We start from the raw sequence: 27,075 nt of genomic DNA, 5'->3' as shown, positions 1-27,075 counted from the left end.
AAACTTGCTGAATGGATACAAAAATAAGACCCATCTATATGCTGTCTACAAGAGACCCACTTCAGGCCTTGGGACACATACAGACTGATAGTGAGGGGATGGAAAAAGATATTCCATGCAAATGGAAATCAAAAACAGCTGGAGTAGCAGTACTCATATCAGAGAAAATAGACTTTAAAATGAAGAACGTTACAAGAGACAAGGAAGGACACTACACAATGATCAAGGGATCAATCCAAGAAGAAAGTATAACAATTATATATATGTATGCACCCAACATAGGAGCACCTCAATACATAAGGCAACTGCTAACAGCTCTAAAAGAGGAAATCAACAGTCATACAATAACAGTGGGAGACTTTAACACCTCACTTAAACCAATGGACAGACCATCCAAACAGAAAATTAATAAGGAAACAGAAGCTTTAAATGACACAATAGACCAGATAGATTTAATTGATATTTATAGGACATTCCATCCAAAAACAGCAGATTACACTTTCTTCTCAAGTGCTCACGGAACATTCTCCAGGATAGATCAAATCTTGTGTCACAAATCAAGCCTCAGTAAATTTAAGAAAATTGAAATCATATCAAGCATTTTTTCTGACCACAACTCTATGAGATTAGAAATCAGTTATAGGGAAACAAATGTAAAAAACACAAACACATAAAATACGTTACTAAATAACCAAGAGGTCACTGAAGAAATCAAAGATGAAATCAAAAAATACCTAGAGACAAATGATAATAAAACACGACAATCCAAAACCTATGGGATACAGCAAAAGCAGTTCTGAGAGGGAAGTTTATAGCTTTAAAAGCCTACCTCAGGAAACAAGAAAAATCTCAAACAATCTAACGTTACACCTAAAGGAACTAGAGAAAGAAGAACACACAAAACCCAAAGTTATTAGGAGGAAAGAAATCATAAAGATCAGAGCAGAAATAAATGAAATAGAACCAAAACAATAGCAAAGATCAATAAAACTAAAATCTGGTTCTTTGGGAAGATAAACAAAATTGAAAAACCATTAGCCAGGCTCATCAAGAAAAAGAGGGAGAGGACTCAAATCAACAAAATTAGAAATGAAAAAAGAGAAGTTATAATAGACACCAGAGAAATACAAAGCATCCTAAGAGACTACTACAAGCAACTCTATGCCCATAAAATGGACAACCTGGATGAAATGGTCAAATTCATAGAAAGGTATAACCTTCCAAGATTGAGCCAGGAAGAAATAGAAAATATGAACAGACCAATCACAAGTAATGAAATTGAAACTGTAATTAAAAATCTTCCAACAAACAAAAGTCCAGGACCAGATGGCTTCACAGGCGAATTCTATCAAACATTTAGAGAAGAGCTAACACCCATCCTTCTCAAACTTCCAAAACACTGCAGAGGAAGGAAGACTCCCAAACTCATTCTATGAGGCCACCATCACCCTGATACCAAAACCAAAGATACTACAAAAAAGAAAATTACAGACCTATATCACTGATGAACATACATGCAATAATCCTCAACAAAATACTAGCAAACAGAATCTAACAACATATTAAAAGGATCATGCATCATGATCAATTGGGGTTTATCCCAGAGATGCAAGGATTCTTCACTATATGCAAATCAATCAATGTGATGCACCATATTAACAAATTGAAGAATATAAACCATATGATCATCTCAATAGATGCATAAAAAGCTTTTGACAAAATTCAACACTCATTTATGATAAAAACTCTCCACAAAGTGGGCATAGAGGGAACCTACCTCAATATAATAAAGGCCATATAGGACAAACTCACAGCAAACATCATTCTAAATGGTGAAAAACTGAAAGCATTTCATCTAAGATCAGGAAACAGACTATGATGTCCACTCTCACCACTATTATTCAGCGTAGTTTTGGAAGTCTTAGCCACGGCAATCAGAGAAGAAAAATAAATAAAAGGAATACAAATAGGAAAAGAAGTACAACTGTCACTGCAGATTACATGATACTATACATAGAGTATCCTAAAGATGCCACCAGAAAACTATTAGGTCCAAACAATGAATTTGGTAAAGTTGCAGGATACAAAATTAATGCACAGAAATCTCCTGCATTCCTATACACTAATGATGAAAAATCTGCAAGAAAAATTAAGGAAACAGTCACATTTATTATTGCAACAAAAAGAATTAAATACCTAGGAATAAACCAACCTAGGGAAACAAAAGACCTGTATGCAGAAAACTATAAGACACTGATGAAAGAATTTAAAGATGATAACAACAGATGGAGAGATATACCATGTTCTTGGATTGGAAGAATCAATATTGTGAAAATGACTGTACTACCCAAAGTAATCTACGGATTCAATGCAATCCCTATCAAATTACCAATGGCATTTTTTACACAACTAGAACAAAAAGTCTTAAAATTTGTATGGAGACAGAAAAGACCCTGAATAGCCAAAGCAGTCTTGAGGGAAAAAAACGGAGCTGGAGGAATCAGACTCCCTGACTTCAGACTATACTACAAAGCCACAGTAATCAAGACAATATGCTACTGGCACAAAAACAGAAATATAGATCAATGGAACAAGAAAGAAAGTCCAGAGATAAACCCATGCACCTATTATCAACTAATCTATGACAAAGAGGCAAGGATATACAATGGAGAAAAGACAGTCTCTTCAATAAGTGGTGCTGGGAAAACTGGACAGCTACATGTAAAAGAGTGAAATTAGAACACTCCCTAACACCATACACAAAAATAAACTCAAAATGGATTAGAGCCCTAAATACAAGACTGGGCACTATAAAACTCTTAGAGGAAAACATAGGAAGAACACTTTGACATAAATCACAGCAAGAGCTTTTTTGATCCACCTCCTAGAGTAATGGAAATAAAATCAAAAATAAACAAATGAGACCTAATGAAACTTCAAAGCTTTTGTACAGCAAAGGAAACCATAAACAAGACGAAAAGACAACCCTCAGAATGGGAGAAAATATTTGGCAATGAATCAACGGACAAATGATTAATCTCCAAAATATGTAAACAGCTCCTGCAGCTCAATATTAAAAAAACAAACATCCCAATCCAAAAATGGGCGGGCAGAAGGCCTAAATAGACAATTCTCCAAAGAAGACATACAGATGGCCAAGAAGCACATGAAAAGCTGCTCAACATCACTAATTATTAGAGAAATGCAAATCAAAACTACAATGAGTTATCACCTCACACCAGTTAGAATGGGCATCATCAGAAAATCTACAAACAACAAATGCTGGAGAGGGTGTGGAGAAAAGGGGACCCTCTTGCAGTGTTGGAGGGAATGTAAGTTGAAACAGCCACTATGGAGAACAGTATGGAGGTTCCTTAAAGAACTAAAAAGAATTACCATATGACACAGGAATCCCACTACTGGGCATATACCCAGAGAAAACCATAATTCAAAAAGACACATGCACCCCATTGTTCATTGCAGCACTGTTTACAATAGCGTGGTCATGGAAGCAACCTAAATGCCCATCGACAAATGAATGGATAAAGAAGAAGTGGTACATACATACACTGGAGTATTACTCAGCCATAAAAGGAATGAAATTGGGTCATTTGTAGAGATGTGGATGCATCTAGCGATTGTCATCCAGAGTGAAGTAAGTCAAAAAGAGAAAAATGATATCGTATGTTAACACATATATGTGGAACCTAGATGGTACAGATGAACCATTTTGCTGAGCAGAAATTGAGACACAGAAGTAGAGAACAAACATATGGACACCAAGGGGGGAAAGCGGCAGGGGGTGGGAGTTGTGATGGGATGAATTGGGAGATTGGGACTGACGTGTATACACTGATGTATATGAAATGGATGACTAATAAAAATAAATAAAAGATAAACATAAAAAATATTATGACATTATCAAACAATAAAGTGTTACTGCAAAGGATTTATAATCTCTGTCTCAATGTAGCAGAAGCTTAACTTAAAATTTTTGTGTAGTAATTAGCAAAATATAAACTTCCATATAGGAAAATTATACTTACATAAAACAAAATTAATGTCTTTTAGTATTCAGTAGCACTTTCCATTGAATTTGTTCTAAAAATGCAATAAACATTTTAAAAATTTACTTACATTTGATATTTTGAAAATATTTGTCATCAGTATTGTCCATTTACTCCCAAATCATTCTGTTTTATCCATCCTGGTCTGTGCCTGAGAAGGCTGAACATCATGAACTGAGTCAACAGGCTCTCTTGCACTTGGACTTTCCACTGGTTTCAGAACTATAGGAAAAGAAATTAGTGGATAAGGTGTCAATGAGGATGAAGTATATATTCTTCTGGCTTTGTTTTTGTCTGGCTACAGATTTGCTGTGGCTGTGTTGTGAACAGAAGGCCCAGTTCCTGTCAGGTAGCTCTCTTAGTCTCCAACACTCTCTTCAGGTTCTGGTAACCTCTCCATCGTCTCGACCCCTTGAAGACTAGAGCTGATGATACTTCTTTCCCTATTGGGGCTAACCTGGAGGCTTCACCTTTATTTGTTTGTTTTCTTTCACTATGACCATGTCTTTGTGAATAGCCACTTTATTCAATCCTCTTTAATTGTTCCATGTTAGTATACCATCTGGTTTGTGATGGAATTTGGACTATAAGATTTTTTTTTAAATTGTATAGTATTTTCATGTTGGACAATATTATAACTCAAATATGCAACATTATCAGAAAGGTAATGTTGGATTTTTAATATACAGACACATTAAACATATGAAAATTTTAAACTATCTTTAGTAAGTACTGACTACACAATTGTCTACTAAGTTTATAGTCAAATTTAACATTTGTTTGATGAGTAGTGTCATTATAATTTAAGTATTTTATTAATAGTTATAATTTCATGTACAAATATAGATGGCATGGATCAAAAAACACTTTGCAAAATTGTTCTCTAGAAAAGGTTACCATTTGTACTAGTACCAATATCATAAGAAGGTATCTATTTTTCAAGCAGTAACTGTATAAATTTATAATTCTCTTTAAATTTTGCCAATAAGTAGACAATAAGTTGCATCTTATTATTATTTTAATTAGCATTTTAGTTGCCAGTGAATTTAAATAAATTTAAATTTATTTTCTTATGCTTATTGGCAAAGTGCATTCTTCTTTAGTGAAATGGCTTTTCACAGTTTTACCTATTTACAATGGAATTATTAAGCTTCTAGAGGTCTCTGCTGTCCAAATTCTATTAGAGGCAAATTTTGGATGGTGATGTTATACTCATTGTTATCGGGTAGGCAGGGAAAGGAGGCATTTCTAAGTCCAGGTGATGAGTTTTGTTTAGGAGAAATGATAAACTTGTGGTGATTAAATGACATCCAAATAGATATGGGTAGTTGATTATAAAGTCTGTTAGAGCTTGATAAAAGATTTGTACTGAAAATAGATTTTAGAGACTTCAGAATATATTAATATATAATTGAAACCATCTAAGTGAATAGTGTATAAACTGATAAGAAATGTGACAATATTATAAACAATACCAATTTTATGTGGTGAACTTGTAAAGAAGTTCACGTAGAAGAAGTGCAGAGAGGGAAGAGGACAGTTAGAAGCATGTAATATCATGGAAACCAACGGAAGTGCAAGAATTCAATATTATCACATACAGGTAAAGGTCAAATAAAATGAAAACAAAATGATGCATTGTTTTTATTAATAAAAGTAGTTTATTAATGACTTTGTTGAGAGACATTTCAGTGTTATGGTAAATCGAGCAGTATCAGGTTAAAGAGAGTGACGGATGAGTAACTGGAGACGAGAGTGAAAAAAATTCATGAAAGAAGTTTTATTATGAAAGAAAATAGAGACAGCCTTGGTTTTAGGAAGACGTGGAACTGAGGGAGTTTAGTTTAGTTCTAAAAATTAAACACTGAAGAGAATTGAGCATATTTGAATTCTAACGGGAAGAAGATAGTTGGGTCAGAAAACTGTAAGAAACAAGAGACAAGGGGTGACTGATAGATTTATGTGCCAGAGAGAGTATGAAGGGATAAAACCCAAAGCATAAACTGAAAACTAAACTTAAGAGAAGAATCAACACTTTGTAATAAGAGAAACTTAGAAATCATAGGTGAAGATGCAATTATATGTATAAGTGCATTGGCATTAAAATAAGTATTATTAGTTTGACTGCACGAAGATTCTCTGGAAAAAGAAAAGTGATTTTTTTTTTCCAGCATGATGGGAAAATAAGGTGGGTGGTAGAATTAAAGATTTGAGTGTCATAGAAAAGTTTAAAATAACTGCTAGGGACAATCATAAGCAGACTTGGGAGAAACACATGTCTGGTAAAAAACCTGAATACAGAATATACAAAACTGTTACAACTGGAGAACAAGACAATGACCCAATAAAAGTTGGGCAAACATATTAACAGATATTTCACAAAAGAAGATTTACAAATGTATAGTTAGCATATTAAAATATTCAACATCCTTAGTCATTAGGTAAGTGCAAATCAAAGCCACAATGAGATACCACTTCACACCATCTAGGATAGCTATAATAAAAAAAAAGAAAGATAATAACTAGTATTGGCAAGGATGTGGAGAAACAGGAACCTTCATATATTTCTGGAAAGAAAGGAAAATGTTGCAGCTACACTGGAAAACATTTGGTAGGATCTCAAAGAGTTAAACATAAAACTACCGTACAACCCCGTCATTTCACTCATAGGTATGTAAACAAGAGAAATGGAAACATGGAGACTTGCATAGGAACGTTCATCATACCATGATTCATAATAACAAAAACTTGGAATCAAGCAAAATGTCTATCAATTGGTGAATGGATAGATAAATATGGTATATATCCATAAAATGGAATATCATTCAACAAGAGGAACAAACTATTGATGGTATTTTATGGATAAACCTCAAAATCTAGAAGCCAGGCACAAGAGACCACATATTGCATAATTTCACTTATATGAAATGTCCAGAAAGCAAATTTATAGACAGAAAGTAGATTAGTGGTCACTGGGGTTAAAGGTAGGAGCAGAAATTAACAGTAAATGGGCATGGGAGATTTTATCGAGGGAATGAGAATGTTCTAAAACTGATCTATGGTGATGATTAACCACTTGGTAAGTTACTAAAAATCACTATATTGCACATTTACATGTTATAATATATAAAATATGCTTCAATAAACATACCTTAAAAAATAGTCATTGAGGTTTTCAAGATGCTAAGTAAGAAATGTATGAACAGCATAACAGAATGGGAACCATTATGACTCTGTTTTAGCTAAAGACCCAAAGTCCAAGTACAAAATAATAGAGGTCAATTTATTCGACATTTCTTTCCGAAGATGTTAGAAAACTTCTTTAGGTATTGCAAGGGAGATTGTTTAAAGAATGTTTTAGTATTTAGGTCATAACTTCATATCAACATATAAAAGAATGAAAGTTAAATCTTAGAGAAGAGCTTTAAGATTACCTGGAAAGCTTAATATGTCTCCCAGAGTAAGTGACAGTGGGAGTTACTGTTGGATTCATTCATCACTCATGAGAATAGCAGCCTGCCTTACTGCTCTGATGGTGGAGAAAAAAGAGTCTACATTAGAATTGGTCTGCATTCCCAGAACTTGTTGGGGTAAAGGAAGCATATATATTTCCTGTGCATTAGATATGAGCCAAGTGGGAGTTACAGAGCCATTCTGTGGCCATCTTGAAGGTACTCTGCCTTAGAAGGCTTTCTGAATGAGCAATGGGATCTTCACAGTGTGTGGGTGGACCACCAAAAACCAGAGGCTGACACTAAACCAAAAGAGGTGAGCCAGAGGAGGCTTTACCCATATTAAGGGAAGGCAAATGAGAAATATCCCTGGAGAGGGTATGAACCAACAGATCACATCAAAATATTAAGATTTGTTAACCAAATGAGAAATATCCCGGGAGAGGGTATGAACCAACAGATCACATCAAAATATTAAGATTTGTTAACACCCTCCAAATCAATAAAGGACTAGTGTCATGTCATGATATTAACAGGTGAGTAAGATCTTTCTTTACTATTATACCTTTTCTATCTCTTTGTTGAGCTGAAACTACTACAAATCACAACTAGAAATCTACAAGCAAAGGGAATGAGGAAAGCTAGTGAAATAGAAGAGAGCCCAAATTTCTGTCATTTTTAACTGTAGGCTTGATCTAGAAATAAGCCAAAAATGAGGGAGGGGGAAATTTAAAATGAATATTAGAGGTTTTATCATTATATGATACTGAATTATCATTTACTGAAATTAAACTGTTATTTGTAACTACAGTTAACAAAGAGCTTTTTATTGTCTGACTGTGATTTGAAAATTTTCAGCCTAGAGAATAGTAGGTTTAAAAGAATTTTAATGGGGAAGCAAAATGTCAACTTTCGATTTCTCTGTGTCAAGTTTGAATTTTTTGACAATGCTCAAAAAGAGATAGACTGCTTGGCAGTATGAAAGACTCATTTGAAATTAGAGGTTATAAAATTATGGTTATCTATAGTCAGTCTGGGCATGTGATTTTTTTTTTTTTTTAGTAAGCAGTGATAGGATATTGTAGTTAAGAATAAAGACAATGGAACCAGGCTGCCTGCATTTCAATCCTGGTTGTGTTGTTTAAAGGCTGTATGATTTTGGTCAAATTACTTAAGTTCTTTTTATCTCCAGGTATTCATTTTTTAATAATGGATTAATGGTAGTGCTTACTTTATGTGATTTGAGGATTATAAAATTGGTATATATTAGCAATTAAAATAGCAAATGGTACAGGGTAAGCATTCTATTAATGTTACCTATCAATATTATAAATGTTCCTCAGCAGCTCTCAATTGCCTATGAATAGGAAAGGGATACGATAACATATAAAATTATGCAAAATTGGGATGTGATGCTATGAAATGATAATGGGTGAGTTAGAAAAACTGACTACAGATTAGAGTAAAGGGCTGAATAATCTATGCTGGATAAGTATAATGTAAGAGCAGGAGAGGGCTAATAGGGAGATAAAAGATGACGATTGCTTTGTAAAGCAAATGAAAAGATAATTAAATAATCACATATTATGGGATAAATGTCATAGTTAAGTAAAACATTGAGGGTTATGGGGCCAAATGTCTACAGGAGATTTCAGAAATGTAGAAGGCTGAACTAATGGAGAGTATTTGAAGGTCAGGGGAAAGTAATCTCTTGGTGGACATTCGGAGATAGGCTATTAGGCTTGTGATGAGAAAGCCCTAGGGGTGACAATGGGAGTGGTGTCTACAGTAAAAACAGAGAAAAAGATGAAGGAAGAGAGACAGAGAAGGTCAGGATTTGAGTATTGAGCTATTTGTGTATGGTTTTGAAGGTCACTCAGAATAATAGCTGTAGGAGAAATTAAAACTTTATAAAATGATGGTAAATAACTAGGGCTTTAGTAAATGCAAATGGAGAGGAATAATGGAGTGTGACATATGTGGATTTCATTAACTATATTTCATTAACTATATTGTACAATTCTGATCATAATGCTTGCTACATAATTTGCTGCATAAGTATGACTTCAATAAAGGCATGTGCCTTAGAGGAGCTGGGATTTTCTTGCTGTTGGAAAAGCAATGGTCTGGAAGACACAATGTGGAATAAGGAGGGTCTGACCTCATATCTGACTCTATGGATAATTATAATGGGAGATTTTGTGGGTTATGGGAGCAGAAGCAGTTTCCATCTGAAAAAGCTGCAAGCAAATGGTGTAATTGGAGGAAAGTCAGGAATTATTCAAGACAGAGAGGTACAAAGAGTGATATGTAAGAAGGTGAAGCATACGAAAAGCTTATTCACCATAGAATGGGATATCATAGAATGATTTCAGAAGGAGAACGTGGAGCCTGATCATATCTGTCCACTACATTGATAGTGTCATGCTGATATATCTGTTGACAAAAAAGTATTAATTGCCCCCAAAAGTCTAGGTAAGATACATGTTTACACATAAGGTAAAAGCTTTATTCATCCACTCATTTGAAGGCCAGACATTATTCTAAGCACTTTAACATAACTGAGAAAAGAAAAAAAAAAAAGACAATGTTGGCTGAAAGGCAAAAGATAATAGAGAACATAAGTTATTACAGAAAGTTAAAAGTGTCATAGTATTTTTTAAAAAATAGAGCAAGATAAAAAGTTTCAATAGATTTGGCAAGGGTGGGGTACAGATTAATATGTTAGATACTGAGAGATAGATATTTGACCAAAGTTTTGAAGAAATTGGAGGATGTATCCATGAGTACGTCTGGGAGAACATTCCAGTCCGAGAACAGGACCAGTGCAATGCCCTAAGGGAGACTCTTAACACATTAACTAGTGTCAAAAATGATGATAGTTTGAAACACAGTGATAGCATTTGAGGTTACAAAAAGTGTTCAGAATCAGATATTTTGATAAATTATAAAAGATAGGGCCCATGAATTAACAAACGATAAAAGTGTTCCACAGCCTGAGGGGCTTGATTATTTCAATTATCTGAGCCTGACAAATAAATGCCTAAAGGTGAACAGATACCAAACAATGAAACCCCTACAAACTTATAGATGTAATGATTTGGATATCTAGATAAATGATTTTTCTTATTTTATCTATTCTATACTGTGAGGTACAGGTAGGAAAAACTGAATTTCTATTTTTGCCTCCTTTGGTTCTAAAAACCTCTGAAATCAAAGCAGCATATTATAAGACCTACATAGAGATGGAAGAAAGGAATAAGAGGTTATAATCAAGTAGTAAATTTTTCATTCCCCCATTTGTCTAAAATTCAAGGTAACTTAATTTCACTTTTAATAAAAGAAGCTTTCAATGGGCACAGCAATGTTTCTTTAAAGTCATTTGAACTTTATAAAATTGTATTTAATTATATGATAATAGAAATACAATGAGGCCTTCAACAAGTGGGAGTAAAACATTTATAAGTCCAATTTTTAAGTAGTAGTATTTCACTGAAGAAAATACACATCTGGTATTTATTATATGAAACTCATTGGGTGATATAAAAAATGAACTGAGGATAACAAAATGTAAAAAAAAAGTAAGAACAACATCAGACAAGGAAACTAGTAGAGGGGTGTTTGCCTATTTTCAGTCAATTTATATTCAAAAGTAAGTTCACAGAACATTTTTATACAGATGCCATAGGAATCAAAAATTAATGAGCCATGCCACCAAAGCATAGATCAATATATTTGATGATTAACTGCTGCTGTACCCTTTGTCAGCATGAGTTCTGAGTTTTGTAAATTTATTTTTGCTTATGTCTGGAAATTTTTCTAAAACGTAATATGGGACCAGTTCAATTAAATGTCCCACTGTAAGGAAAAGGTTATAGCTTGGGCTAAAAACATTTCATTTCTAATTTTTATTATTTAATAAATAGTGAAGCAAACCACTTATACACTAAGAAATGCAATTGCTAATTACATCTTAAGGTTTGTTGCTATTGTTTCATGTCAATAGTAGTAGAAAATGAATGAACAGCATTTTCCAGTTTTACTCAGAGAATCAGTTATTGAAGACTTAATGGAAAGGAAAAGTGAGAATTGGAATAAATTTTATATTTCAACCTGATAAACTATTAATGAAAAATGTATTTTTAAAAAAGGAATTGTTAGTTAAGCAATTAGCTCAACTACAAAAGATTAATAATAATGGCTTATTAATAAGATGAAATAAGATTAATTAATATTTCCTACAGAGAAGAATTTATTCCAAGAAGAAGAAAGTCACGAATCAAAATTTTGAGTTATGCCAGCAGTTTTAAATCATGCTGGTGTTATGAAGCCAGGACATAACGTAAGTAGAATTACAGTTAAATTCAGGAGGTAGGGAGTTTAAGAACTATTAATGATTGTAGGGGTATCATTTTTTTTTCTAAGGAATGAGCAGTGACCCAAAATGAAATTGTCTCTTAAATCTGGTGAACTTGAACTTATTGCTTGACATGTTTTACATTAAAGAAATTTAATCTAGTAGGCAACTTTGCTGATATAAACACAGAACAAGAAGTACCTAAAATTTGGTAGGGTTTATCTTCAGATGAAATTAGGCCAGTGGGGCCAAGATGCATGTTCAGAAAGAAATAGATTAAAAATCAGAATGCAGGGTGGCTCAGATTGTTCATTTCATATGGTTAGAGTTTTGCATGGACAATGTGCCTACATGCTCTTGCAGAGTCTAAATTCAGCATTAGCACTATGAGAAGAGAAGCCCCCAAACATCATCAGGTCTAGTTCTCATTGACCTCCTGGTGAGGATAAGATAAATGTTTTTTTGTTTTTCTGATGAAAATAGGTTAGTCTAAGACAAGATTAATCAGGTTCCAGTGGCTCACAACATTCAAAGGGATGGCTCACCCTGGGATAAGCTCACAGTTGCCTTACCTAACCTACCATTCATAATCCAGTGAGAAATATAGAAGCAAGAGCTGAACCTTCAAGAAATACAATATTGATAATGTACTGATTAAAAGGAAAAAAAGAATCTAGTAGGAAAAAAGTTGATCTGGAAGTTTTAATTTCTTAATATTCTATGCTTCAAAATAGTCATAGAATATTCCAGGGGTTTTAATAAAACATGTAGCATAAAAATTAAAGATGCATCACACCATAAATTGATAGATAACTTCTAAGTATATTTATTAAAGTTAAGCAAAAAGTAATTGGTTATAATGAAAAATAGATCAATTTTATATGAAATATACTTCCAAATTGATGTACAAAGTACTTATGTCTCTTGCTGATGTAACTTCCTCAATTTGGGGGATTTTTTTAATTGCCTAGGAGATTAGCCTAAGAGATCTCATTTTATGATTTTTGTAAACTAATACAAAAAATTCAATTATGAAAAGTAGAACATAAAAAAAGATGAAAAGGAGCACATTATAAAACTCTTTCACCTACAGCTTGACTCACTGGAAAGAATTTTTAAGCATTCTGTTCACTTAAAATATTATTCAGTTTATAAAATCAGATTCTCAGAGAACTCTTTTGGAACACATATTTCAAAGAACAATTTCTAACATACTAAATATCTTTTTTTTGAACACAGATGAAAAGTGGTCCAAGGTAAATTTGGTAGCTGTAAAAGGATATTCCAAAAGCTAAAACTGATTGATATTGGACATATGTAATTTGTAAATTAATACTTATTTGAGGTTAAATACAGGTTATTCAAGTGTTTGCACACTATATTTGGATTCCAAATACAGTTAATGGAGGGAGAAATAACACTTCAAATCAGTGAGTAGTTGAGTTAAAGTTTATGGAAGTTTATGTTGCAGGTGGGAAATGATACAATAGGCATATTCTTTGTGCATGTGAGGGAAAAAATATTAGGGTAAAGGGCAGCTACGTTCAGCTTTTCTCTGAGGAATTAAGGCAATGTAAATTTAATTAATTTTCAAATACTTTGCATTCTCATTCATTTTATAAATTTGTGATTGCTGCTTCTTAAGAGATTTACATTTTCAAAAGTTCCATGCTAAGCTTGTTTCTTCATCAGTCTTTTTTCCTTTCAAATATTTCAAATGTTATTTCTGCTCTTTTAAAGATGGCCTTACATTACCTGGAAGCTTTTAGACCTATTCATTTCTATTAACTGATAAAGTTTATAAACCCAACACAGATATATGTTCACTTCCCCAAACCTGCATATTCTTTTGACTTCATCACCAGTTGTCATGCTTGACGCCTCCTTCTCACAGGTGACACTGATTAGTTACCAAATGCTGTAAATTCTATCCAAACCCTTAAAGCCAATCTGTATCAAATTACCTGTTCCTAATAATGGTGGACCCGCATTGTTAGAATTGCATCCTAAAACCCACCTCTAATCTTTCCCTGAGTTAATTGTCTGCACATAGCAATCATATTTAACTTGGAGGTAAAATTTACAATTAAAATTACTATTAGTCAAATGATAATATAAAGCCATATTTCTGTTAGAGTTTACTGCTCCAATTTAAAATGCTTATTTTAAAATTTTGAGTCTTATTTTCCTGCTTTGACCTCTTGGGGAGGAACTTGGAAATTACATTTTCTACCAGTTCTTCAGGTGATGCTCATGCATAATGACCTTTGAGAGCTAAGATTATTGTCCAAAACCCTGCTCATTGGAATCACCAGGAGGGCTGGTTAGAAAGGCAGATTACCATATTCCCGTGTGGGAAATTCTGACTCAGGAAGTCTCAGAATAGCTCTGTGAATATAACCCAGGTTGGTCTGGTGTACTAAGAGACTTGACTTTCAGGATTCCTTAGCCTTCAGAATCGACGCTATACTTTATTTATATATATATATTTTTGTTTGTTTGTTTTGTTTTGTTTTGTTTTGCAGTACGCGGGCCTCTCACTGTTGTGGCCTCTCCCGTTGCAGAGCATAGGCTCCGGACGCGGGACGCGGAGGCTCAGCGGCCATGGCTTACGGGCCCAGCCGCCCTGCAGCATGTGGGATCTTCCCGGACCAGGGTGTGAACCCGAACCCGTGTCCTCTGCATCGGCAGGCGGACTCTCAACCACTGCGCCACCAGGGAAGCCCCGACGCTATATTTTAAAGGTAAATGTTTAATTTCTTAACCTAGGTATCCCAAACATGTCAATGCTATGGTCAAAAATTGACAATTATTCAATGTTTTCTAATATTAGAGCTCTTTTTTACAAATCTTTGTAATGTTCCCTGATTCAAAGAAGAACAGTCTTACCTACTACTATTGATCTTAGACATGTTCCTTCTCTTCTGGTTAAACTGGATTTCTTCCCTTTGTTCTTATTAAAAAACGGTTTTAGCTCTTCTATCAGGTGAAATTTATAAGCAATCTGTTGTAACCCCAATATTGGGAATCAGATTATAATTGCATTAAATGTACTCATGAATTTTGCCAGAAGTTATATCTTAAACTGTTGAATCATCTTGTGCAAAAACTTAGTGTATTTCTGAATTTTTTTATGTACCTATATATGTGTGTATATAAGTGTATATATATGTCAGTATTTTTCTGGTTTTTCTCATATAGATCTTGCACATTTCTTATATTTGTGTCTAGAAATAAAAATTATATCTCCAGTGAAAGATTTATTTCGTTATCACATTTTCCAACTGATTAATTCAGACATGGGAAGTCACTTTTCCCTCCATACAATACAGATGTTTTAATATGTGTAATAGTGGTCTCTTTTTTTTCAGTGTGTGCATTTCTTTTCTTTTCTTCATCCCATGACATTAGCTAAAGTCTTCAGAATGATGTTGAACGAGAGTGTTGACGGCAGACCTTAACTGACATGTCCTTGTCTTTAGTGGCAAAAATAATAATAACAACAGCAACAACTGAAACTTCATAGTGCTACAATGTGCCAAGGTGTTGCAAACATTTTACATGTATTACTTCTTTGAATTCTCCCAAGAATACCATGAAGCAACTGAGGCAAAAAATGTTAAATGATTTGCCCAAAATACTAAAGCTAGAAAGTGGAGCAGCCACATTTGAGCCCAGAAAGTTTGCTCCTTAGCTTAATGTTTGCAACCAATCTTGGTAGGCTCTCCTTATTGTGTGATTATATTAAGACAAATTTCTTTCATAATTTATGCAGAAATTTTTATGTACTTTTGAAAGGTACCAGCTATTTTTTGTAAATGTGTTGATATGACATTAGTTTTCTTCTTTAAGCTATTAATGTAAAAATTCATAGTAATTTATATCCTAATTTTGAATATTCCTACATTTGTGAGATGAGGAGAGAGACTTGGCTATGGTGTATTATTTTTTCAGTTCATCCCTGTATTCGCTCTACTACTGGTGTACTAAAAATTTGGCATCTTTATACATGGATTAGAGTCTATATTTTCTTATGTTCTATAAGTTTTTAATAATGGATTTTGCTTGCCTCATAAAATAATTTAGTAAGCTTTCTTTTTCTCTATGTTATTTTGAATATCATAGAATTATGTGCTTCAATTTTTAAATTTAAATATAGCCTAGCCTATACCTATAAAACTGTATTACCTGTGGTATTTTTACTAGTAAGTCTTTGACAATCCCTTCAGTTTTTTCTTTGGTTGTGTGGTCAAGTATACACTAAGTTTTAAGTCAATTTTGCCAACAACTTTTCTTAAAAAGACCATCCAAAAAGTTTATGGAAAATGGAAGGTTTTTTTTGGTGTGTGTGGTTTAATTAGTGCCTTACAAGGGATAAGAAAGTGTCTATAAAACAATAATTGAATGCTATGAAAAAACTTTAAAACTTTTAAATGGATTTAGCTATGAAGAAAACAGAATATATAATCAAATTTTTGAGTTGGAAGATCAGCTGATAAAGTTTCTGAGAATATATTACAAAATTATGAATGAATGGAAAGTAACAAAGAAATGTTTGAAGATGTGATAGATAAAACCAGCAATTTTAACAATCCATCTCTTTGGATCTCTAAATAAAGAGAAGTGAAAACATTGACAAAAATATAGAACCAGTGAAATGGTAAAGATAATTTCCGACAGCTGAAGAAAAACCTTAGGATTCTGATTGAAAGAGCCTAACCATAAGAAAGATTAATAAAAAAATTTCTATTCAGATATGTCCTTTGAAACTTTTTTTCTAATCTAGGGGTATGGAAAAAATACTAAAACTTACAGCATAAATAAACAGATTAATTACACAGAAGGAGAATCTTACTGGTATTATAGTTTACAATGAAAACACTTTTTTACCTTATAATTTTGTAAGTGATTAAAGAAACATTTAATTATGAGAGTAAAATAGAGTTTTTGTTTATTATTTACAAGCAATTGACTGTGAATAGAATTTTTAAAAAATAACTGCTAGAGGGAAATTTTTAAACATTTTTCAACTTTAGAAATAGCAGAAAACTACCATGCAATAAAACAAAAACATAGGAGAAATTTATTTTGAATATACATGTAAACACTACATGAAATATTTTCAAACTAAATTTATTGATTTTTTTAAAAAAGAATATTACATGTTAATGAGAAATTCAAGATTGCAAGATTAGATCTACACTTGGAAATCTATTCACTATATTATCAGACAACAGAAAAAGAATGACAGTTTTGATAAGCAAAATATTCATTGTAAACCTTGGCAAGCTAAGAAAGAAGTCATTATAGGAATGTCAAATGTACCCTAAATATCTAATACAAATATTAAACTTCATTGGTAAAGTGCTAGAAATAATTCTTATTCAATTCCAAGACAACACAATGATATCTGCCATCATTGTAATCTTTCAATTCTTTTCATTTGATGAATGGTTTTGGAAAAATAGCAGAATTCTAACCCACACTACACTCAAGAAAAATAAACAGTTGAATATGTACATAGTTGTCTGTAAATATATGGCAAAAATGTCTGAAGAAAGCTGACCAAATTATTAACTCTAGTTATATCCAGAGATGGGAGGAGGGCAAGTGTGGAGTGGTTTCTTTTATTCTGAATTAGTTTAATCTTTACCAAGTACACATACTTTTGTAGTTTAAAAAGGTATTAGTTAGCTATTTAACCAAAGAGAAATGCTCTCTTAAAAATGCATGTGGTAGGAAGAGTATAAAGCCTAGAGAACAGTGTTGCTTTCTATTATTAGAACATCAACTTTGGGGGATTTTTAATCTAAATTTTCATCATGTTTTACTTTGAAAGAAAATGAATCCATTTTATAGACACTAACTCACATTAACCCAGTTTCTGGGTTCTATGTTCTAGGAGGAACTATTAGAGTAAGTTCAATAACCAATGGAAAATCTTTGTGCATTTTCATCTAGCTAATGGGAGAAAAAAATTATATATATGAATATATATAAATAATATGTTATTAAAGTGTAAATTATATATAATATAAAACATGAAACATTATTTAAATTTTAAGTAGAATGAAGTACTATATATCATACTGAATTAAATTCAGAGTGAAAAAGTTATGAGGGATGGAAAGAAAAAATGAAATACATAGTTCTCAGTAATTTTATAAACATCTGAGTTTTGAAAAACTAAACTTGGCACAACAGTAAGTAAACTAGGTGAGGAAAAAAGATATAAATGTCCAAAATTATTTTATCTCACTAGAAAGCACAAAAATCTTTTAGAATTCTTCTAAATTGGCTGAGTGTCAGATCACCATGCATAAGAAAAACAATAAAATTTGTGAACCTTACAGCTTCACAAATACGGTGAATTTTTAGAGGTAAAATATTTCTAAATGTTTGATTTCATTTTGGCACTTTCTTAGGAGTATTTACCAAACTAGCCTTGATGATGAGAATCGTTTGGGACGTTTGTTATATAGCTTTGCAGATTCCCTCTTACCTATGATTTATGAGGCTTCGGGTTTCTCCCAGGTGTTTATATTTCTAATTACACAGGTGATTCCTATCATTAAGGAACCTTGGCAAACATTGCATGTATCAATGTTTGAAACAGCTGTATGAAACAACATATGCAGTTGAAGTAATAGAAAAAGAAAACTGATAAAATTCAAAATTTCTCCCCCCAAAGCGGAGTCAATGTCATGTAAAACCAACTCTAAGTCAAATGAGGTTTTATACTTTTGGTAGGCAGTGAACTTAAATCTACCTTTCCTATTCTAAAGTATTTGAAGGCTAAGATATAGGAATGTTGATCTCTAGCTTCTAGAATTTTACTTCATTTTTTAATACTCAATTTCAAATGTTCTTCCAATTATGGAAGTTAAAGATGAAAACATACAAAAAATGAGATTTTAAATAATTTTTTATCTGGTACAGAACAACATTTCTTCTGAGTTACCTCTCTGGAATATATTAGTGTTAAGAGGAAACTGAATTTATAGTCTGCTTAAAAGAAAAAAGAAACAGTTTAAAAAAACTATTTTCATAGTTTGATTAAACTCTAAATGCCTAACTGATGTATATATTTGACAGGGAATTCAACCTATTTCCAATCTTTAAGGGAAACTGCCTTAAAGCCATTCTAGAAGACAAGTGTCTAATCCTATCTTCTGAAGTTCCCAGAAAGATTACATAATCCTTCAATAACGCATACTAACATTTAACTTTACCTGCCAGAAGAAGTTAATTTTGTTTACCAAACTGAACTTCTCATCATGATTCCTCTATGATTCCTTTCCAAAATTCCCATAGAACATCCTCAAGCTATTGGCTAGATCTGTTCTCAGTTCCATCGTGTGGTAGGCAGGATTTTGGTTTCCATGATGTTACACCTGCAAATGTGTTACGTTACATGGCAAAATAAATCTGTATATAGAATTAATAATGTTAATAAACTGACCTTAAAATTGAAGATTACATTGTATGATTGATATGGGCCCAGTGTCATCACATGGACCCCTAAAAGCAGAAGAGGAAGGCAGCAGAGTCAGTCAGAGATATGGTGTAAGAAGAAGCAGGAGAATTGAACAATAAGGAGAAGTCAGAGATCCAAACCATGAGAAGGACTCAACCAACTATTGCTGACTTTAAAGATGGAGAAAGATGGTTACAAACCAGGCAAGGTAGGCAATCTCTAAAAGCTGGGAGCAAGCACCAGCCAACAATGATACAGGGAATAGGGACCTAGTTCTACATTTTAATAATATGACCTGACAGTGGATTCCCCCCAGAGCCACCAGATAACAGCTCAAGCTTGCTGGCACCTTGATTTTGTCCTCGTGGGTCCTGGTACAGAGGAATGAGCTGACCTTACAGGATGTTCATCTAGCTATGTATACAAAGAACTGGGAAGTGTCTGATATTTTACACTACTTCCAAGTTAACTAGTTAGTCTGCAACAGTTTCATGGATGCTGGCAGAATACTTAGTACTTGGGTTAGAGACAAATGATGGTCTTCAAACAAATTGTGCTGGAACAAATTAGCATCCATATGCATACATAGCCAAAAAAAAGAAAAAAAAAACACCTAGTTATAGGGTGTTATTACTCGCAGCAATATCAATAGCCAAAGTCCCAATTCCCACGGGATAATGTAATGGGAAGGGAGCCAGGTGGTGTCTTCCCAATTGGGGATTGTGTTACATGAGAACACAAGCTTAGAGATTCTGAGTCTTTTTAGGTGGTAAACCTGCTTGATTTTGTCCTAGAGGGAGAAAGTGTATTTATTATACTGCATAGTACTCATATCTGCCCTTTGCCCCATAGGAAGGTAGTTTATCTTCAAGGCTGTTTTATAAATAAATATTATTGAAAAGATAGTCCAAATAAAAATGATAGTGTTCCACTCATTTGTACAGTTACCTAGGTCAGCACCTTCCCCCAACCCCAACCTTCAGTGAGTTTGTTTCATACATTTGTAATATAGTTAGATTGTTTTGTCACATTCCACATTTTATCCTGGGATCCTTCAGTCTCCTAAATGATATATTTATTTGCATAAATTAAGATTCCCTTTTTGTGCTATGAAGTTTTATGTATAATGTCATATGTCCACCATTACAGTGTCATATAGAATAATTTCACTGTGCCCCAAATTGTTTCACATATTCAACCCTTCTTCCCATCTCCCTTAGCCTCTAAAACTACTGATATATTTAACTGTTAGTTTTGTCTTTTCTAGAATGTCATATAATTGGAATCTTACCATATGTAGTCTTTTCAGAAGAACTGCTTTCACACAGAAATAAGCACTTAACATTCAATCATGTGTTTTTGTGGATTGATAGCTCATTTGCTTTTATCACGAAATAATATTCCATTGTATAGATGTACCACAATTTCTGTATTCATGCACCTATTGAAGGACTGCGTGGTTGCTTTTAGTTCTGGCAATTATGAATAAAGCTGCTATAAACATTCACATGCAGGTTTTTCTGTGGATATGGATTTTCAAATAAGTTGGATAAAAACCTGGGAGTGTGATTGGTGGTTTAAATGGTATGAATATGTTTAACTTTGTAAGAAACTGCCAAAATGTCTTCTGAAGAAGTGACTTAAAAATTTGCATTCCAACCAGCAATGAATGAGATTTTCTGTTGCTTTGCCTCTTCACCAGCAATTAATATTGTTATTTTTATTTTTTTGGTTCTAGACATTCTAATATCATTTTGATTTGCATTTCCTAATGACAAATGTTGTTGAGCATATTTTCATTTGCTTACTTTTCCTTTCCGTATATTCTCTGAGTTGTCTGTTCAGATCTTTTGTCAGTTTTTAAGTTGCATTGTTTGTTTTCTTTGTATTATTATTTTTAAAATTTATTTATTTATTTTTGCCCGTATTGGGTCTTTTTTGCTGTGCATGGGCTTTCTCTAGTTGCGGCGAGCGGGGACTACTCTTCGTTGAGGTGCGCAGGCTTCTCATTGGGTGGTTTCTCTTGCTGCGGAGCGCGGGCTCTAGGTGTGCAGGCTTCATTCATTGTGGCTTGCGGGCTCTAGAGCACAGGCTCAGTAGTTGTGGCGCACGGGCTTAGTTAATCCACAGCATGTGGGATCTTCCTGGACCAGGGCTTGAACCTGTGTCCCCTGCATTGGCAGGCGTATTCTTAACCACTTCGCCACTAGGGAAGCCCTGTTTTCTTATTATTGAGTTTAAAATTCTATGATGGTTTTAGAAACCAGTGCATTATAATGTATGTATTTTGTGAATATCTTTTCCAAGTCTGTGGGTTAATTTTTAATTATCTTAATAGTATCTTTTTTTTAACATCTTTATTGGAGTATAATTGCTTTACAATGGTGTGTTAGTTTCTGCTTTATGACAGACTGAATCAGCTATACATATAAATATATCCCCATATCTCCTCCCTCTTATGTCTCCCTCCCACCCTCCCTATCCCACCCCTCTAGGTGGTCACAAAGCACCGAGCTGATCTCCCTATACTATCCAGCTGCTTCCCACTAGCTATCTGTTTTACATTTGGTAGTGTATATATGTCCATGCCACTCTCACTTTGTCCCAGCTTGCCCTTCTCCCTCCCCGTGTCCTCAAGTCCATTCTCTATGTCTGTGTCTTTATTCCTGTCCTGCCCCTAGGTTCTTCAGAACCTTTTTTTTTTCTTAGTTTCCATATATATGTGTTAGCATACGGTATTTGTTTTTCTCTGACTTACTTCACTCTATATGACAGATTCTAGGTCCATTCATCTCTCTACAAATAACTCAATTTCATTTCTTTTTATGACTGAGTAATATTCCATTGTATATATGTGCCACATCTTCTTTATCGATTCATCTGTCGATGGACTCTTAGGTTGTTTCCATGTCCTGGCTATTGTAAATAGTGCTGCAATGAACACTGTGGTACATGACTCTTTTTGAATTATGGTTTTCTCAGGGTATATGCCCAGTAGTGGGATTGCTGGGTCATATGGTAGTTCTATTTTTAGCTTTTTAAGGCACCTCCATACTATTCTCCATAGTGGCTGTATCAATTTACAGTCCCACCAACAGTGCAAGAGGGTTCCCTTTTCTCCACACCCTCTCCAGCATAATTATCTTAATAGTATCTTTAACAAAGTAGTATTTAATTTTAATAACGTCCAACTTAACAATTTTTTCTTTCATGGATCAAGCTTTGGCATTATATTTAAACCTGAGATTGCATAAATTTTGCCGTATGTTTTCCTTCAGCATTGGTGGTATAGTAGTGAACATAGCTGCCTTATCCTAGGTTTTCTTTCAGAAGGTTTATAGTTTTGCATTTTACACTTATACCTGTGATCCATTTTGAGTAAATTTTTGTGAAAGATGTAAGGTCTGTGTCTAGGTTTATTTTTTTGGCATATGAATGCATATGGATGCCCAACTGTTCAGTGCCATTTGTTCAAAGACCATCCTTTCTTCATTGAATTTCATTGGCTCCTTTGTCAAAGATCAGTTGTCTATATTTAAAAGAATCTATTTTTGTGTTCTAAATTCTGTTCCATTAGAATGAAAGTCTGTTTCTTTCACCAGGATCATGCTGTGTTGCATACTGTAGTTTAATAATAAATCTTAAAATCATGTTTTCTGAGTCCCCCAACTTTATTCTTCTTCAGCATTGTGTCATCTGTCATAGGACTTGTGCCTTTCCATATAAACTTTAGAATTTGTTGATATCTACAAACTGCTTGCTTGGATTTTGAATGTGATTGCAATGAATCTATGGATCAATACAGTTTTCTAATCCATGCACATGGATTTATATTTGTTAGATCTACTTTGGTTTTTTAATCAGATTTTAAAGTTTTCCACATATAGATTCTGTAAATATTTTGTTGCATTTATACTTAAGAATTTCCTTTGTTAGTGCACGTTAAATGGTATTTTTTTTTTTTTTTGCGGTATGCGGGCCTCTCACTGTTGTGGCCTCTCCCCTTGCAGAGCACAGGCTCCGGATGCGCAGGCTCAGTGGCCATGGCTCACGGGCCCAGCCGCTCCACGACATGTGGGATCTTCCCAGACCAGGGCACGAACCCGTGTCCCCTGCAAAGGCAGGCAGACTCAACCACTGCGCCACCAGGGAAGCCCTAAATGGTATTTTTAAAATACTAATTTCAGTTGTTCATTGCTTGTATATAGAAATGTGATTGATTTATGTGATTCATTCCAGTAGTTTATTGTGTAGACTTAAAGATATTTCCTGTATACAGTCATGTCACATGTAATATAGTTTCATCTATAAAATCTTGCATTCTTTTCTTGGCATACTGCATCAGCTAAAACTAACAGTGTGACATTGACTAGAAGTAGTAAGAGAGGACATCCTTATGTTGTGCTAGAGCTTAGAGGTAAAGTGTACTATTAGCTGTAGGCTTTTTGTAGATGTTCATTATCACATTGAGAAAGATGCCATGTGTATGTATGTATTTTTCTGGTAGTTTTAATTATGAATTAATTTTTTCAATTTTTTTTTGTATCAACTGATAAGATCATATGATTTATCTTCTTTATCCTATTGATGTAGTAGATCATATTGATTTTTTTCAAATATTGAACCAGCCTTGCATACCTGGGATAAATCATACTTCTTCATGAAATGTAATTCTTTTTATACATTGTTGGATTTGATTTGGTAATATTAGGTACAGAATTTTTGCATCCATATTAATGAACAATATAGTCTCTGCTGCTTCTTTCTTTTGCAAGTAAGGTTGTGCTGGCCTCAAAAAAATGAGACAGAAAGAGTTCTTCTTGTTTCTATTTTCTAAAAAACCTTTTGGAGATTTGAAATCATCTCTTCCTTCTGTGTTTATAAAAATTCACCAGTGAGACCATCTGAGCCTGGAGCTCTCTCTTTTGGGACATTGTTAGTCATTGACTTATTTTTTAAATATATGCTTATTCAGACTATATATTTCTCATTGTATGTTTTCTTTCTACCAGTTATGAGATGTAATTGACATACAGGATTCTGTAAGCTTAAGGTGTATGGCATGATTGACTTGTGTACATCATGAACTGATTATCACAATAAGTTTAGTGAACATCCATTGTTTTATATAGATACAAAATTAAATAAATAGAAGAAAGTATTTTCCTTGTCACGAGTACTCAAGATTTGCTTTTAACAGTTTTCATATATAACATACAGCAGTGTTAATTATATTTATCATGTCATACATTACATCCCTAGTACTTCGTTATCATATAACTAGAAGTTTGTACCTTCTATCTGCCTTCATCTAGTTCCTCTTTCTACCACCCCCTGCTTCCAATAACCACAAATGTGATCTCTTTTTCTGTGAGTTTTTTTGTTTTGAAGTGTAATTGACCTACAACACTGTTAGTTCCTGTTACACAACATAGTGTTTTAATATTTCTATATATTTCAAAATTAACACTGTGATAAGTCTGGTTATGATCTGTCACCATACAAAAATATTATGTAGTTATTGATATTCCTCACACTGTACATTTCATACCTGTGACACATTTATTTTGCAACTGGAAATTTTTCCATCTTAATCTCCCTCACTTATATTTTTCCTCACTCCACCTACCTCTCCTCTGGCAACCACCTGTTTTTTCTCTGTATCTATAACTGTTTGTTTGGTTATGTTTATTTGTTTTGTTTTTTAGAGTCCACATATAAGTAAAATAATGCAGTATTTGATTTTCCGTCTGATTTATTTCTCTTAGCATAGTACCTTCTATGTCCATCCATGTTGTCACAAATGGCGAAATTTCATTTTTTATGGCTGAGTGATACTCCATTGTGTGTGTGTGTATATATATATATATATATATATATATATATATATATATATATAACATTTTCTTTATCCATTCATCTGTTGATGGCGATGTGCTTCCGTATCTTGACTGTTGTAAATAATGTTGTAATTAACATAGGAGTGTACATATCTTTCTGAATTAGCATCTTCAATTTCTTCCAAAAAATATCTATTAGTGGAATTGCTGGATCACATGGTAGTTGTATTTTTCATTTTTTAAGAAATTGCCATACTGTTTTCATAGTGGACATACCAATTTACATTACCACCAACAGTGCATGAGAGTACCCTTTTCTCCTAATCCTCTCCAATACTTATTATTTGTTTTCTTTTGATAAAACCCATTCTGACAGATGTGAGGTGATATCTCATTGTAGTTTTGATTTGCATTCCCCTGATTGGTGATGTTGAGCTTCTTTTTACGTGCCTGTTGACCATCTGTATGTCTTCTTTGGAAGATGTCCATTCATATCCTCTGCTCATTTTTTAATCAGGTTGTTTGATTTTTTTGATGTTGAGTTATATGACTTCTTTATATATTTAGGATATTAACCCCTTATTGGATATATAGTTTGCAAATATCTTCTCCCATTAAATAGGCAGCTATATTGTTTTACTGGTATTTCCCTTCACTGTGCAAAAGCTTTTTATATTGTTGCCATATTTGTTTATTTTTGGCTTTTGTTTCCATTGGCTGAGGAGACTTATCCAGAAAAAAATGATACTTAGACAGATGTCAAAGGGTCTACTGGCTATTTTTTCTTCTAGACGTTTTATGGTTTCAGGTTTTACATTGTCTTTAATCCACTTTGAATTTATTTTTGTGAATGGCATGAGAGAGTAGTCCAGTTTGATTTTTTTTGCATATAGCTGTTCAGTTATCCCAACACTGTTAATTGAAGAGTCTGTCTTTCCCCATTATTCTTGCCTCCTTTGTCATATATTAATAAACTGTATAAGTGTGGGTTTATTTCTGCAATCTATTCTGTTCCAATGATATGTATCTGTTTTTCTGCCAGTACCATAAGGTTTCAGTACTGTAGCTTTGTGGTATAGTTTTAAATCAGAGAGCATGATACATCCAGCTTTGTTTTTCTCTCTCAATATTGTCTTGGTTATTCAGTCTTTTGGGTTTCCATACACATTTTAGCATTATTTGTTCTAGTTCTATGAAAAATACCATTGGTATTTTCATAGGGATTGAATCTGTAGCTCACCTTGGTTAGTTTGGTCATTTTAGCAATGTTAATACTTCCAGTCTATGAGCATGGAATATCTTTCCATTTGTTTGTGTCACCTTCAGTTTCTTTCATCAGTTTCTTATAGTTTTCCAAGTGCAGGTCTTTTACTTCCTTATTTAGATTTATTCCTACATATTTTATTCTTGTGATGCAGTTGTAAATGAGATTGTTTTCTTAATTTCTCTTTTTGGTAGTTTGTTGTTAGTGTATAGTAATGCAACAGATTTCTATATATTTTATGTCCAGCAACTTTACCAAATCCATTGGGTTCTAGTAGCTTTTTTGTGTGATCTTTTGGATTTTCTATGTATAGTATCATGTTATCTCCATCAGTGATGGTTTAACTACATTTTTCTAATTTGGATGTTTTATAGTTCTTTGTGTTGTCTGATTGCTAAGGGTAGGACTTTCAATACTATGTTGAATAAAAGTGAGAAGAGTGGGCATCCTTGTCTTATTCCTGATTTTAGAGGAAATGATTACAGATTTTCACATTGAGTATGATGTTAGCTGTGGGCTTATAACATATGGCTTTTATTATGTTGATGTATGTTCCCTCCATACATATTTGTTGAACATTTTTTCATAAATAGTTGTTGAGTTTTGACAAAAGGTTTT

The sequence above is a fragment of the Monodon monoceros genome, unplaced genomic scaffold (genome assembly GCF_005190385.1).
Source record: "Monodon monoceros isolate NGI ecotype Baffin Bay Population unplaced genomic scaffold, NGI_Narwhal_1 Super_Scaffold_20, whole genome shotgun sequence".
Classification (NCBI taxonomy): domain Eukaryota; kingdom Metazoa; phylum Chordata; class Mammalia; order Artiodactyla; family Monodontidae; genus Monodon; species Monodon monoceros.
Note: the sequence above shows the minus strand (reverse complement) of the source record.